The 10,964-nt window shown below is 52.4% G+C and overlaps 1 non-coding gene across 1 annotated transcript; it reads right to left on the minus strand.

The window, feature by feature from the left end:
- Positions 1-715: 715 nt before the first annotated feature.
- On the minus strand, positions 716-9,733 carry LOC102736719 (uncharacterized). The gene is made up of 3 exons (XR_014142644.1): positions 9,623-9,733; positions 7,113-7,246; positions 716-1,429 (listed from the first exon to the last, which is right to left on the minus strand). It is a non-coding gene; the product is annotated as an uncharacterized LOC102736719 (transcript).
- Between the last annotated feature and the right edge of the window lie 1,231 nt (positions 9,734-10,964).

The following is a 10,964-nucleotide window of genomic DNA, read 5'->3' on the forward strand; positions in this document are numbered from 1 at the left end:
AGGCTCCCAGTTCAGTGGGGAGTCTGCTTCTCCCTCTGCCCCTCCCTTCCTCGTGCTCTCTCGATCTCTCTCTCTCAAATAAAAAAAAAAATCTTAAAAAAAAAGAAAATCAGAGGTGCCTGGGTGGCTCAGTCGTTATGTGCCTGCCTTCGGCTCAGGTCATGATTCCAGAGTCCTGGGATCGAGCCCTGCATGGGGCTCCCTGCTCCGCGGGAAGCCTGCTTTTCCCTTTCCCACTCCCCTTGTTTGTGTTCCCTCTCTCACTGTCTCTGTCTGTCAAATAAATAAATAATCTTAAAAAAGAAAGAAAATCATAAAGAAGAGAAAACACGTTTATAGTACTGTACTGTATGTATAAAAAAAATCCACATATAAGTCAACTTGCAGGGTTGAAGTATCCTGTGTTGCTCAAGGGTCAACTGTGTGTTTTTGGTTCTTTTTAAGACTTTTTTTTTTTTTTTTTTTGAGAGAGAGAGAATGAGAGAGAGCACATGAGAGAGGGGAGGGTCAGAGGGAGAAGCAGACTCCCTGCTGAGCAGGGAGCCCGATGCGGGACTCGATCCAGGGACTCCAGGATCATGACCTGAGCCAAAAGCAGTCACTTAACCAACTGAGCCACCCAGGCGCCCCAAGGGTCAACTGTGTATGTATATGTTTACATTCACAAGAAAAGCCTGAAATGATACTGTTTCCATCAATTACCATAAGGGGTTCCGTGGTTCCCCAATTCACACAGATTGCGTGGGCTGACGTGTTAGTAGCTGGATGAGTGTTCTCTCGACAAGTGTTAGTGTGCAGCCCCCCGGAGTGGCCCAGCACAGATCGGACAAAGGGCAGGGTGCCAAGAGGTCTTGGAAGGCTGAGCAACATGCATATACACCTGACCCCCACTTTATAAGAGAAAATATGTAAGTATCTGTATTTGTGTGCCTTGAAAGAAGACTGGCATGATTCACGGTGAAATGCCAACATGATGCTTATGGGTGGCTAGGTGAGGTTGTACCTTCTAATCTGCACCTGTAATTTCTAGCTTTTTTACACTGATCGCATATTCCTTGTGTGATTTTTCTGGAACCACCAAAAAGACAAAATAATTGCTCCCGGGGGCAATTCTGCTCCCCCCACCCACCCTGTGGGCACAGCGGGAGCGCCGGACTGGGTGCGGGCAAAGGCGCTGAGCCACACTGCCCTCTTACCTAATGAGTCTTTGAGGCGCATCATCTGTTCTGAATGTTCTCTCCTCACACAGATTTCGAAATTCCCGATAATTTAGAGTGACGCTGAGTCTCAAGCCAAGAAGGCCCAGGAAACGCTCAAAGTCTTCGTCTTTAAGATTGAACAGTAAGTGCAGTAGCAATCTGTGAAGATCATGCATGTTGATTACGCCATCCCTGTCAGTGTCTATTTTAAAGAAGGCAGAGTAGGGGTCCTAAAAACAAAACGCACACGTCAAAGCACTTCCTTCCGAACCCCGCCGACAACACACTTACAACCCCGAACAGACGGACTCGTCTCCAGAATGAGGAAGGGGCAGCCTTCCCACTCCTGCTTTTGGGAGCTCTCACTCCTCCAGGAATATCCTTGCCATGATGTTTTTCCAAGAAATGATAAACCATGTTCTCCGGTGCCCTCTTTTAATGCAAAGAGTCCAGGAAAAGGGACAAGAAGGGCTTATCTTTCCCCTCCTCTGTTTATGGTACTGCTCCTTCCAGCACCAGAAGTAAGAGGATGCTGGAGCTTTCCGGGGCAGAGAAACATCTAGATCTCCATGTTTCTACAGAGGGTTCATGATGTTTGGCGACTTCTTTTTTTTTTTAAGATTTTATTTTATTTATTTGACAGAGAGAGACATAGCGAGTGAGGGAACACAAGCAGGGGGAGTGAGAGAGGGAGAAGCAGGCTTCCCGCGGAGCAGGGAGCCCGATGCGGGGCTCGATCCCAAGACCCTGGGATCATGACCTGAGCCGAAGGCAGACACTTAACGACTGAGCCACCCAGGCGCCCCTGGCGACTTCTGTCTACAGGACAACGAGCGCAGTACTGGATGGCCCCCCGAGGGGCCACCCAGAGGCCAGGGCCCGGTGTTTGAGGACCGTGCCGAGGAACCAGCCCTGGCTGAGCTCTGGTTGCCTGCTGTACCTGCAGGACGTGGCTCTGGTGCGCCTGCTCAGTTGGTGGTGCTGCACGAGGGCACGGCCATCCCCATCCTGCAGATGAGGAGATGGAGGCTGGGAGCGAACTTGTCATTTAGAGGCCGTGCTGCCCTCCTGTTTAATTTCAAATCCCAGCTCTGCTACTTCATTTTGGGGTAACCTTAGGCAAGATCTTTAACCTGGCCACACTTCCATTTTCTCATCTGTAAAACGGGGATGGTGAAAGTCCCTACTTCCTGGGGTGGTGGTGAGGGTTGAATATGCTAATGTATGCCAATCACCTGGCACGTTTTCTAAGCGCCCTAACATGTTGTCTGCTACTATGACCGTTGCCCAAGGTCGAACAGCAAGTGCCTGACACTCAGGCTTTGAATGGGCTCCGTCTCGGCCAATGCCCGTGCTTCCCCCGAATGCGCTTCCCGTGTCTCAGACTTGAAGAGTCGACGATGTGGCCCCAGCACCCCTTGTCTCCATCCGTATTTGACGCCCCCGCCCCCCCCCCCCCCCCCCCACCGGCTGCGGGCTCGTCTGGTGACTCTGGAGGCGTGCAGTCCTACCCGCATGTCCCGGGATCTGCCTTATTTATAACAAAGCGAGACCCGCTGTGACTCAAGTGTCTAGTTCAGACGTTTTGGGATTTTGTGGAGAGACCTGTCTTCACTCCCGCATTCACTCGGCACCTCCTATATGCAGTCACTGCGCTGAATGGTATGGAGACCCACTTCCAATGCTGCCCCTGCCTCCCAGGGGCACCACCATCCAGCAGGCAGCCACCTGTGTCACCACCGCTGGGGACTTGCTCGGGGTGCAGGCCACCTCTTTGCTGCCGATTCCCGCGACACCGCCAGCGCCAGGCCCCCCCACACCCTCCAAGCTCACATCTGCAGGGGCTCTGGAGCATCTCCGCTTGGATGTCAAACCAAACAAGCCCCAGGTCAAGCCCCTGACCTCCGAGCCCCGCCCTCAACTTGCTCCTCCTCGGCTTTCCCACATCCAGAGGTGACAGGCTTTTTTTCACAGACCTTGACATCAAGCCCGGCCCCTGCCTTCCTTGCGCGCGCCGCCCGGTCCCAGCGCCGCTCCCCGGACCCCACAGGAAGCGCACGAGGGGCTGGGGGCACCCCCACTGTTGCCACCGCCCTCTCGCACAGCCCAGGTCAGTGCCCGCCGCACCTCTGCTCACCCCGCCGGCTCTCTGCCGCACGCACAATCAGGTCCTAGGTCCCGCTACGGCCCCCAAACCCGGAGACCCTCTGCCCTCATTCCTCTCCTCTGCCCCTTGCTGTCCTGGGCACGTGCCAAGCCTGCCTTGGGCATCTCAGGGAATTCTCCACAGTACCTGCACCCTTTGGCGTGTCTGCTCCAACGTCACCTCTCAGGGAGCATCTCCTGACCCCCTCCGGACAACGGCACCCTGATGGGTCCCTGACACTCACCCTGCCTTACTTTTCTTCAAAGAGCATGTCACCGCCTGACAAACTAGAGACTTATGCCTTCACTGTCTGCTCCCTTTCTGGAAGGTAAACATGTGACTGGGGCTCTGATCTGTTGCTTGTATCTGCAGCTCAGAGCGGTGCTCCATAAACACCTGTGGAATGAAGCTGTTGGGTCTGGAGAGGGCAAGTGTTTCCTGAGCACCTATTACGTGCCAAGCACTCTGCTGGGTGGACACACATTGTAACTACAACACGGTCCCTGACATCAAAGTTCTCACAGTCCAGTGGGGCACAAAGGCTGCAAGCCAATGACAGCAAGTCAGTGTGGCAGGTGCCAGAAGTCAGGCGTGAGAGCCGTGCTCACTGCCAGCGTGGACTGCCGGATGATGGGGACAGTCCACATGCCATGGAACCCACGTTGATAATCTTCACAAATATAAAAACCTTCATCATTCCCCACATCTCGGTGTTTGGCTCCCCAGAATGAAGACTCCTAATTTTATTGGAGTCACACAGATGCAACCTCTACTAGACATGTGGCTTTGGGTAAGTTTCTCCCTATATTAGACCCCTGGTTTCTCCAGCTGTTAAATGGGGATGCTAATGCCTACTTGATAGGGTAGGGTAAGGATTTAAACAAATGAGGCCATGTAGGTAATCCTTCCAGTTCACTGCCTGGCATGGAATGTGAGGTCTTTTATTCATTCAACAAATACATATTGATCACATATTACATGGCAGGCACTGTGGTGGCTGTTTGAGTTACTGTGGATGATTCAGGAACAACTCAGCCCTAATGTCTCATAGGATTACAAGTCCACGTGCACTTGTGCTGGGAGGGGAACAGACGGCAGCCGATCTCCCCACAGATCTGAAGGCGAGGGGAAGCACGGAGCACTTAAGAAAGATCAGAGCTTGGGGAGGAGTTAACTGATCAAAGGGGTTGGACTGGCAGTCCAGGCAAAGGAACAGAATGTGCAAAGACATGAAGGTGAGGAAGAACACTGGCTGGAGTGTGAAGTGAGGAGGAGAGGGGTCAAGGTGCAGCTGGAGAGGCAGTCCCAGCCACTGCAGAACTGGGGCCCACAGGCCAATCAGGCAGGACTGAGGCCGGTCCTAAGGGGACCAGCAAAGGGGATGCTCTGATCAGGGCTACATGCTGAGGCCAGCCCCCAAGGTCCAATGTCGAGGACAGACCATGAAGTGAAAAATGATGTTGATAAATGTATGTATAGAATGATCCCATTTGTGTGTATGGGGGGGGAGGGGTAGGTCCTGATTGTTTTAAAATATAAACCTGAATCCATGGACATATGCCTGACCCTGCAGAGATGTTGTCCCTGGGCTGAGGGAGCCCACAGGGGCCAACAGAGAACCCGTGGTCAGGTCGTGTCCCTGGGTCACCCAGGGGCTCTTTGGGCCTGCTTTCCTCACCACTGTCAGGGAGAAAAGATGAATTATGTCCTCAGCTCTTCACGGTTTTTGGCCTGAGCTGTGGCTGTGACCCCAGCTGAGCGCTGATATGGCCTCATTCGGCTATAGAATTACTGGGCCGACAGCAGCAGCAGCTGTGATTGTATTTTAAACTAATTCAAGTCAGGTTTTTCATTATTGACGAGGAGAGACGTTCAAGAATTTCTCATGAATAGGAACTCAATAAAGTAAGTCAAGTGACCATCCCTTCCCATTCAAAAATCAAGGCACACACTTTGCCTCGTCCACGCCCACCTGTGAGGACAACAAGCAAATGTGCAATGACCCCAGACGTCACCCGCCTCCTAGTACAGACCATGCAAACTCTGGCAATTAGAGGTTCACTTCTTTGTCTCAACCACTAGATTATAAACTCTTGGTAGGATAGAGTGGGTGTCAGCGAGTGTTCATTGAATCAGTTCACTGTGTAATTATTTAAACTAAAGATCACTGGGAAATACGGGACATGTGTGCGCTGTCACCAAGCTGCATGGGGACCAAAGGTAGGAAAACAGCGGTGCAAGCACAGAGCTTGGCTCTCCCCACTGAGTCCCCCCACCGGGAAAGGTGTGCAGAGGAGACAGGTGGAGGGAGAGGCCAGAAAACGGGGTCTGGCTTGCAACAGAGTGGGTGAGTTAGTGCGCTGGGTAAGGGCAGCAGAGGGGTGCTGTCCTGGGACCCCTCTGGGCCACTCTGGCCCTCTGCTGATGGCCGCAGAGGGGACGCTGGATCCCGGGGCCTCTCTACCTCCCCTTCTGCCCTCTCGCCCTCAGCCAGGCCTTCCTTCTTCAGAAAACCAGGCTCTCAACCCTCTACCTGACCCCGGCCTGCTCTGTGCTCCCCGGGGCTGGGCATTCGCTCAGACCGAGTACTGAGGACCAGCCCTTCTCTGCGTACACTTACGGGGACCACAGCTTTTCAAACCAAGAATTAGGATGCAGGGTCTGATGGCTGGACAGAATGTTCAAAGTCAGAACCATCCTGCAAATCCAAGCTAGACAGTCATCATAAATACATTTATTTTTAAATGGGAGCTTGGTAACCAAAATGCATCTCCAATTGGCAGTCAGTGCGGGGAAGAGGCTTCAGAAACACAGAAGCACGCAGGGGCTAGCTCCACCCCCAGGTTGCTCCCCACCCTTCTCTTCTGGACTCACCCCCTCCTCGCCCACGTGCCCCTGCACACCCTGGGGCCTCCACCCTATAGCTAATACAGTCTGCTTATTAAATTGATCTTCCCCCTTTGACTGCTCCTTTTACTCCTCACCACAGCAGTTAAGTTGTTCTTTGCCTCCTCTGTGTTTCAATGGCTACTGTCTATTTCTCCTGTCTTATCCATTCCAGCTTCCACATGCAACCCATCCTACCGATAAGTGAGCTTTTCCCTGAAGCCCATGACCTGTCCGCCACCTGCCTTGAGCAAGCTCCCTCTTTTAGTGTTTGCTCCTTCCTTTTTCTGGCCAGCACATGCTGGGGGTTTAGGCTTTGGTTCAGGAGCCACCTCCTCCAGGAATTCCTCCTTAATGGGCTGTTTTCCCTGTGCCTCCATAGCAGGCTACAGCTCCCTCTACAACCGGCAATCCCATGTGTCTGAACCATCTGCGTCTCAGAATGGATGGAGCTCCTACCTTTCATCCCCAGCTTTTAGCAGAGATTCCAGCCTATCGTAAGTGTATAATGCTCATCTGGTGAGTGAATGGGTGGTGTGAAGACGAGGGATGAATGGATCCTAAATTCCCTATAACTCAGGTTGCCCAGATCCTCCCCACCCCATCCCCTCCTTATTTCTCCAAGGCCTTTGAGAGGCAGAAGGCAGAGCCAGCAAAGTGGCAGCAGGGAAGGACCTCAGGGAGGGGAGGGGATTGCAGAGTTAAGGCCGAGTCCCCCTCCCCAGGAAGGAGAGAAGGGGTGAGCCTGAGTCTGTGGTGTGTCCCATGATGAGCCAAACATAACGGGCTCCCGGAGTGACAGCCTGCATGGTTGAAGGGCTGGGAGCATGGTGGGGGGGAGGTGTCCAGATAAGCCAAACAGTAGATAGGTCATAGTTTACCCGGAAGGCTTCCTTCAGTCTCTGGGGGAACTGCTTCAGGCATTCTTCAGCGGTTATAAAGTAGCTGTCTAAATTATTCTTTGAAAGAACTGGAGTCTGCAATGGGGTCACTTCTGGCCCCTTCATTTTAGCATCTGAAACAATGACATAAACCAGAAGACTTCCGTTAGTGGCATGCCTACCTCTTTATTTCTGTTGCAACCTGGATGTCTTCCTGTCCCAAATCCTGCCTGAATACTCGACGGGAATGAGGCTCTGTGAAGTGAACTTAGCATTAACTTGGTTATGATCTGGTTTCTTTCCCTTCAGTTTCTTGGACATTCTCCCATCACTGCAAGGACTCGTTCTCTCTATGGCAGGGCCACACTGTCGGCCAGCACATCGCGGCCACCATGCCCGTCCATTTTTCCAACAGGGCAGGAATCTTGCTCATCCCTCCATTCCCAGAGGCAGTGAATGAGAATTCCTGCCTGGTTTTGGTTCCTAGCCTCGTGCCCTAAACATAGCATTGTGTAAGTCAATCAACATTCATTAATCCACCAGGTGTTTCCTGACCGCTTATCTGCTGGACACTGTAAGAGGGGCCTTCAAGTATTTGCTGGTCTTTTCAACAACCTTAAGAGGTGGATTTTCTTCTTGTGCCTCGTTTACACGCAAGGATATCTATTATTTTGCCCATTTTACATATGAAGAGATGGAGGTTCAGGGGGTTCCCCCAACTTCCCCAAGTTCACAGAGTTCATGGACAGCAACACTGAACTCTGGCCCGCCAGATTCCAGAGCCCGGCAGGCTAATTACTGAGTTACGCCCTCTCTCTCCCCTAAAACAGAGGAAGAAACTATAATCTCTACTTAAAAAACAAGCTATTTCCACCAGGTTGGGATAGTGTGAGTGTGGCCTTGTTTAAAGCCAGGCTACAAACCTGGGACTTGGTTTTAGATGTGGTTCTCTGCACATGTCGCCACCACCCTCTCTCCACTGCTGTGGTCTGTAGGATGGAAGGTGGGCCGAGCATCTGGAGCTCGTGGGCATCCTATGGTCCAGTCTTGAACCTGGCTTTTACCTCACCTTAACCCGGGCTTGGAGTGGCCTCCTCAGGTTCACTACACCTGGCAGATCACACCTTCCCCTGCTGCTTAACTCGCCTCTGCTGTGCGCACCCCAGACCCTCGCCCTGGAGCCAGCCTGGGGCCTAGGTCTCTACCCCCACCCCTGTCAGCGTCTGGCTATGCATGAAGATAGGCAGTGCTGGGGGACTGGTGGGGGCAGAGGAGGAGGAGGAGAGTGGGAGGAAAGAACAGGGGTAGGGAGGAAGCCAAGAGCAGTTGTTGGCTATTGAGTCAGATTTTCACTCTGCAAAGGACCTGCTGCTCTGGGACCTGGGGCAAGTGACTGACTGACTCACCTTGGGCCCCACTTTCTCACGTGAAAAATGAACTCACCTGGCACACTGGAAGCACTAAAATAAATGTGAGTTCCTTTTCCTTCTTTTTGTGCTCCTTCAAAAGTGTCATATACCCAAAGTGTCAACATTCTAAAATTCTATGGCTTCTCGAATTGCCTGTTTTTCCGGCATGTGGGACCTCCCCTCCCCTAGGACAGGACTCTAATGCTAGTCTGCGATGGTCAGAAGGGACCTTCGCATTTTCCCGGTGAGGAGTCCCATCTGCCACTGTCCCTAGGGGAGACCCATCACACTGCACCGTCATCTCCCAGACCGAACGTGGGGAGGATGGCAAAATGTCCTGCCCTGTCCAGCCCGAGTGCATTTGCAGCAAAACAGAAGAGTATTCCGTCAACGTATTTGTGTGATTTCTGTAGCTTTTCTAGAGGGCTTATTTGTCAGTCTAAACTTCAGCAAGAGTGGAGACCAGGGGGAGGATGACACGGCAGAGAGATGGGGGGGCCGGCTGCTTGTCCTCTCTCTGCCAAGTGTGGGGCAGGGGGCAGAACAAGAACGGGGGCAAACGGGAGGCCCCAGCTTCCAGGCTTGACTGCGCTGTACGCCACGAATTTCCTGGCAACCGCTTTGGGGCAGGGGGAGGGGAGGGCCAGCAGCTGAGTGATCTTGGGCGTGTCGTGGAATCTCTTAGACTCTCTGTGTCCTTCTCTACAGAAAAGGAGGAAGGATGCTTGCCTTGGTGGTGCATGGGTGCCGCTAACCACAGACAAACCGGAGCTATTCTCAGGAGGAAAAATCTCAAAGGACAGGAAGCGTGATGGAAGGAGCATGGGCTTTGGAGCAAATTTTAGAAACCGTGTGTGCTCTAAGTCTGTAGAAGTCTGTAGAGGCAAAATTCTGCACTCACAGTTTGGTTTAGTGAAAAGAAAAGGCCGAAACACAGTCAGACAAAAATCAAACAAAAATGTCTGTTTCTAGTCTTAGAACACACACTGTTTCCGCATCTCAGCTCACTCTACTTCAACCCACAGCCTCGAGGCACCGCTCAACAAGCCTGGAGGTGCCACCAGTCGCGTCCCAGCAGGGCTGGCGCTGGAGATTAGCTACCTTCAAATCCTGCTGCAAAATCAAGATAACTCATCCCTTCTTTCTGATATCCTATTTTTGCAGTCAGCAGAGCATACTGGTCGTCATCCATGGGCATTCCGCTAGCCTCCAGTACCTGGCAAGGAAGAAAGTGAAGGGAGAGGCCGTTAGGTTGTCGCAGGCTCTCCCTGCTGACTGAGCCCCTCCAGCCCCGCACAGGGCTGAGCCCCTCCAGCCCTGCAGCGGGCTCACCACTGGGGGCCCTGTGCTCCAGCCTGTGATTGTTACTCATCTGCCTCCACCCACAGGCTCCCTGCGGGTGGGGCCCTGGGGGCGGGGGAAGGGGGGCTGGCTCCCTGGCCCAGTGCAAGGTTGGTTTGTTGAGCGAGTGAGTGAACAAGGGAGTAACTGGGCTCCTGGCCTTGCGCTCAGCAGGCCCGGCCCTGGCGGTTGCAGTCAGCGCTGCAAACCTTTCCAAAGGCCACGCCTTCCAAGACATCCAAATTCACATCTGCTGGCACTGCCATGAGTTTCGAGTCTCCTAAAGTGGGATTTATATTCACGTATATCCTAGGAAACATGAACAAAATAAAGCAAGGTGGTTTGAGGAAGGAAAACTAAAATTTTTATTGAAGTTTCATTACGATCCACAGTTTAAGCTGCAAGCTACTGCGTTTTTTGTGGGGGAGAGCGCATCCATGGACCCTGTTCTCCTCTCCTTACGTGAGTGCACTCACTGAGAGTCACCCATGGTCCCTTCCTTCCACCACACGGAACCTACTGCTTACTAATGGTTTCCATTTTGTGTGAGTGGTTGCACGGGTGGAGGGACAAATGAGAAAACGCACTTCCCTGCATTGCACATAGTGAAGTGGAATTATCTAGATGATGCCTTCCTAGGAGAAACTGATTAGCTGGGCTGCTCAAGGAGCAGATGCTGCACCCCTCTGTCAGTGGCCAGTAGGCCAACAATGTGGCCAGTGTTACCTGCCTGCAGGTGAATTCCCCCCAGAAGGGATGCTGAGGGGAATATAGGCAGGACAGAAGATACCATCCCTGCTGCTCTGAAAGCACCACAATTTAAATTAGAAAACACGGGTTTTCTTCCAGAAAAGGACATTGAATCACACTTGAAAATGTGTGCATCTAAGGGCCAAAGACATCCAGGATGGCTGAACTTGCCCAGGACAGATGAAAGAAACCTGTCTGGGAGAGCAGAGAGTCTGGAAATGGGTTTTGAAGGAAGAGTTTGTCTGTGGTTTCAGAGGGGAAGGGGACATGCAATACAGAGATCAGCCATTAATACAGGTCAGGGGCTCTGGTGCCACAGAAGCCAGCATAAGTTGGAGAGCAGAGGACAGTA

This window comes from Leptonychotes weddellii, unplaced genomic scaffold (genome assembly GCF_054177405.1).
Source record: "Leptonychotes weddellii isolate Sample4059 unplaced genomic scaffold, ASM5417740v2 HiC_scaffold_775, whole genome shotgun sequence".
NCBI classification, from domain to species: Eukaryota; Metazoa; Chordata; class Mammalia; order Carnivora; family Phocidae; genus Leptonychotes; species Leptonychotes weddellii.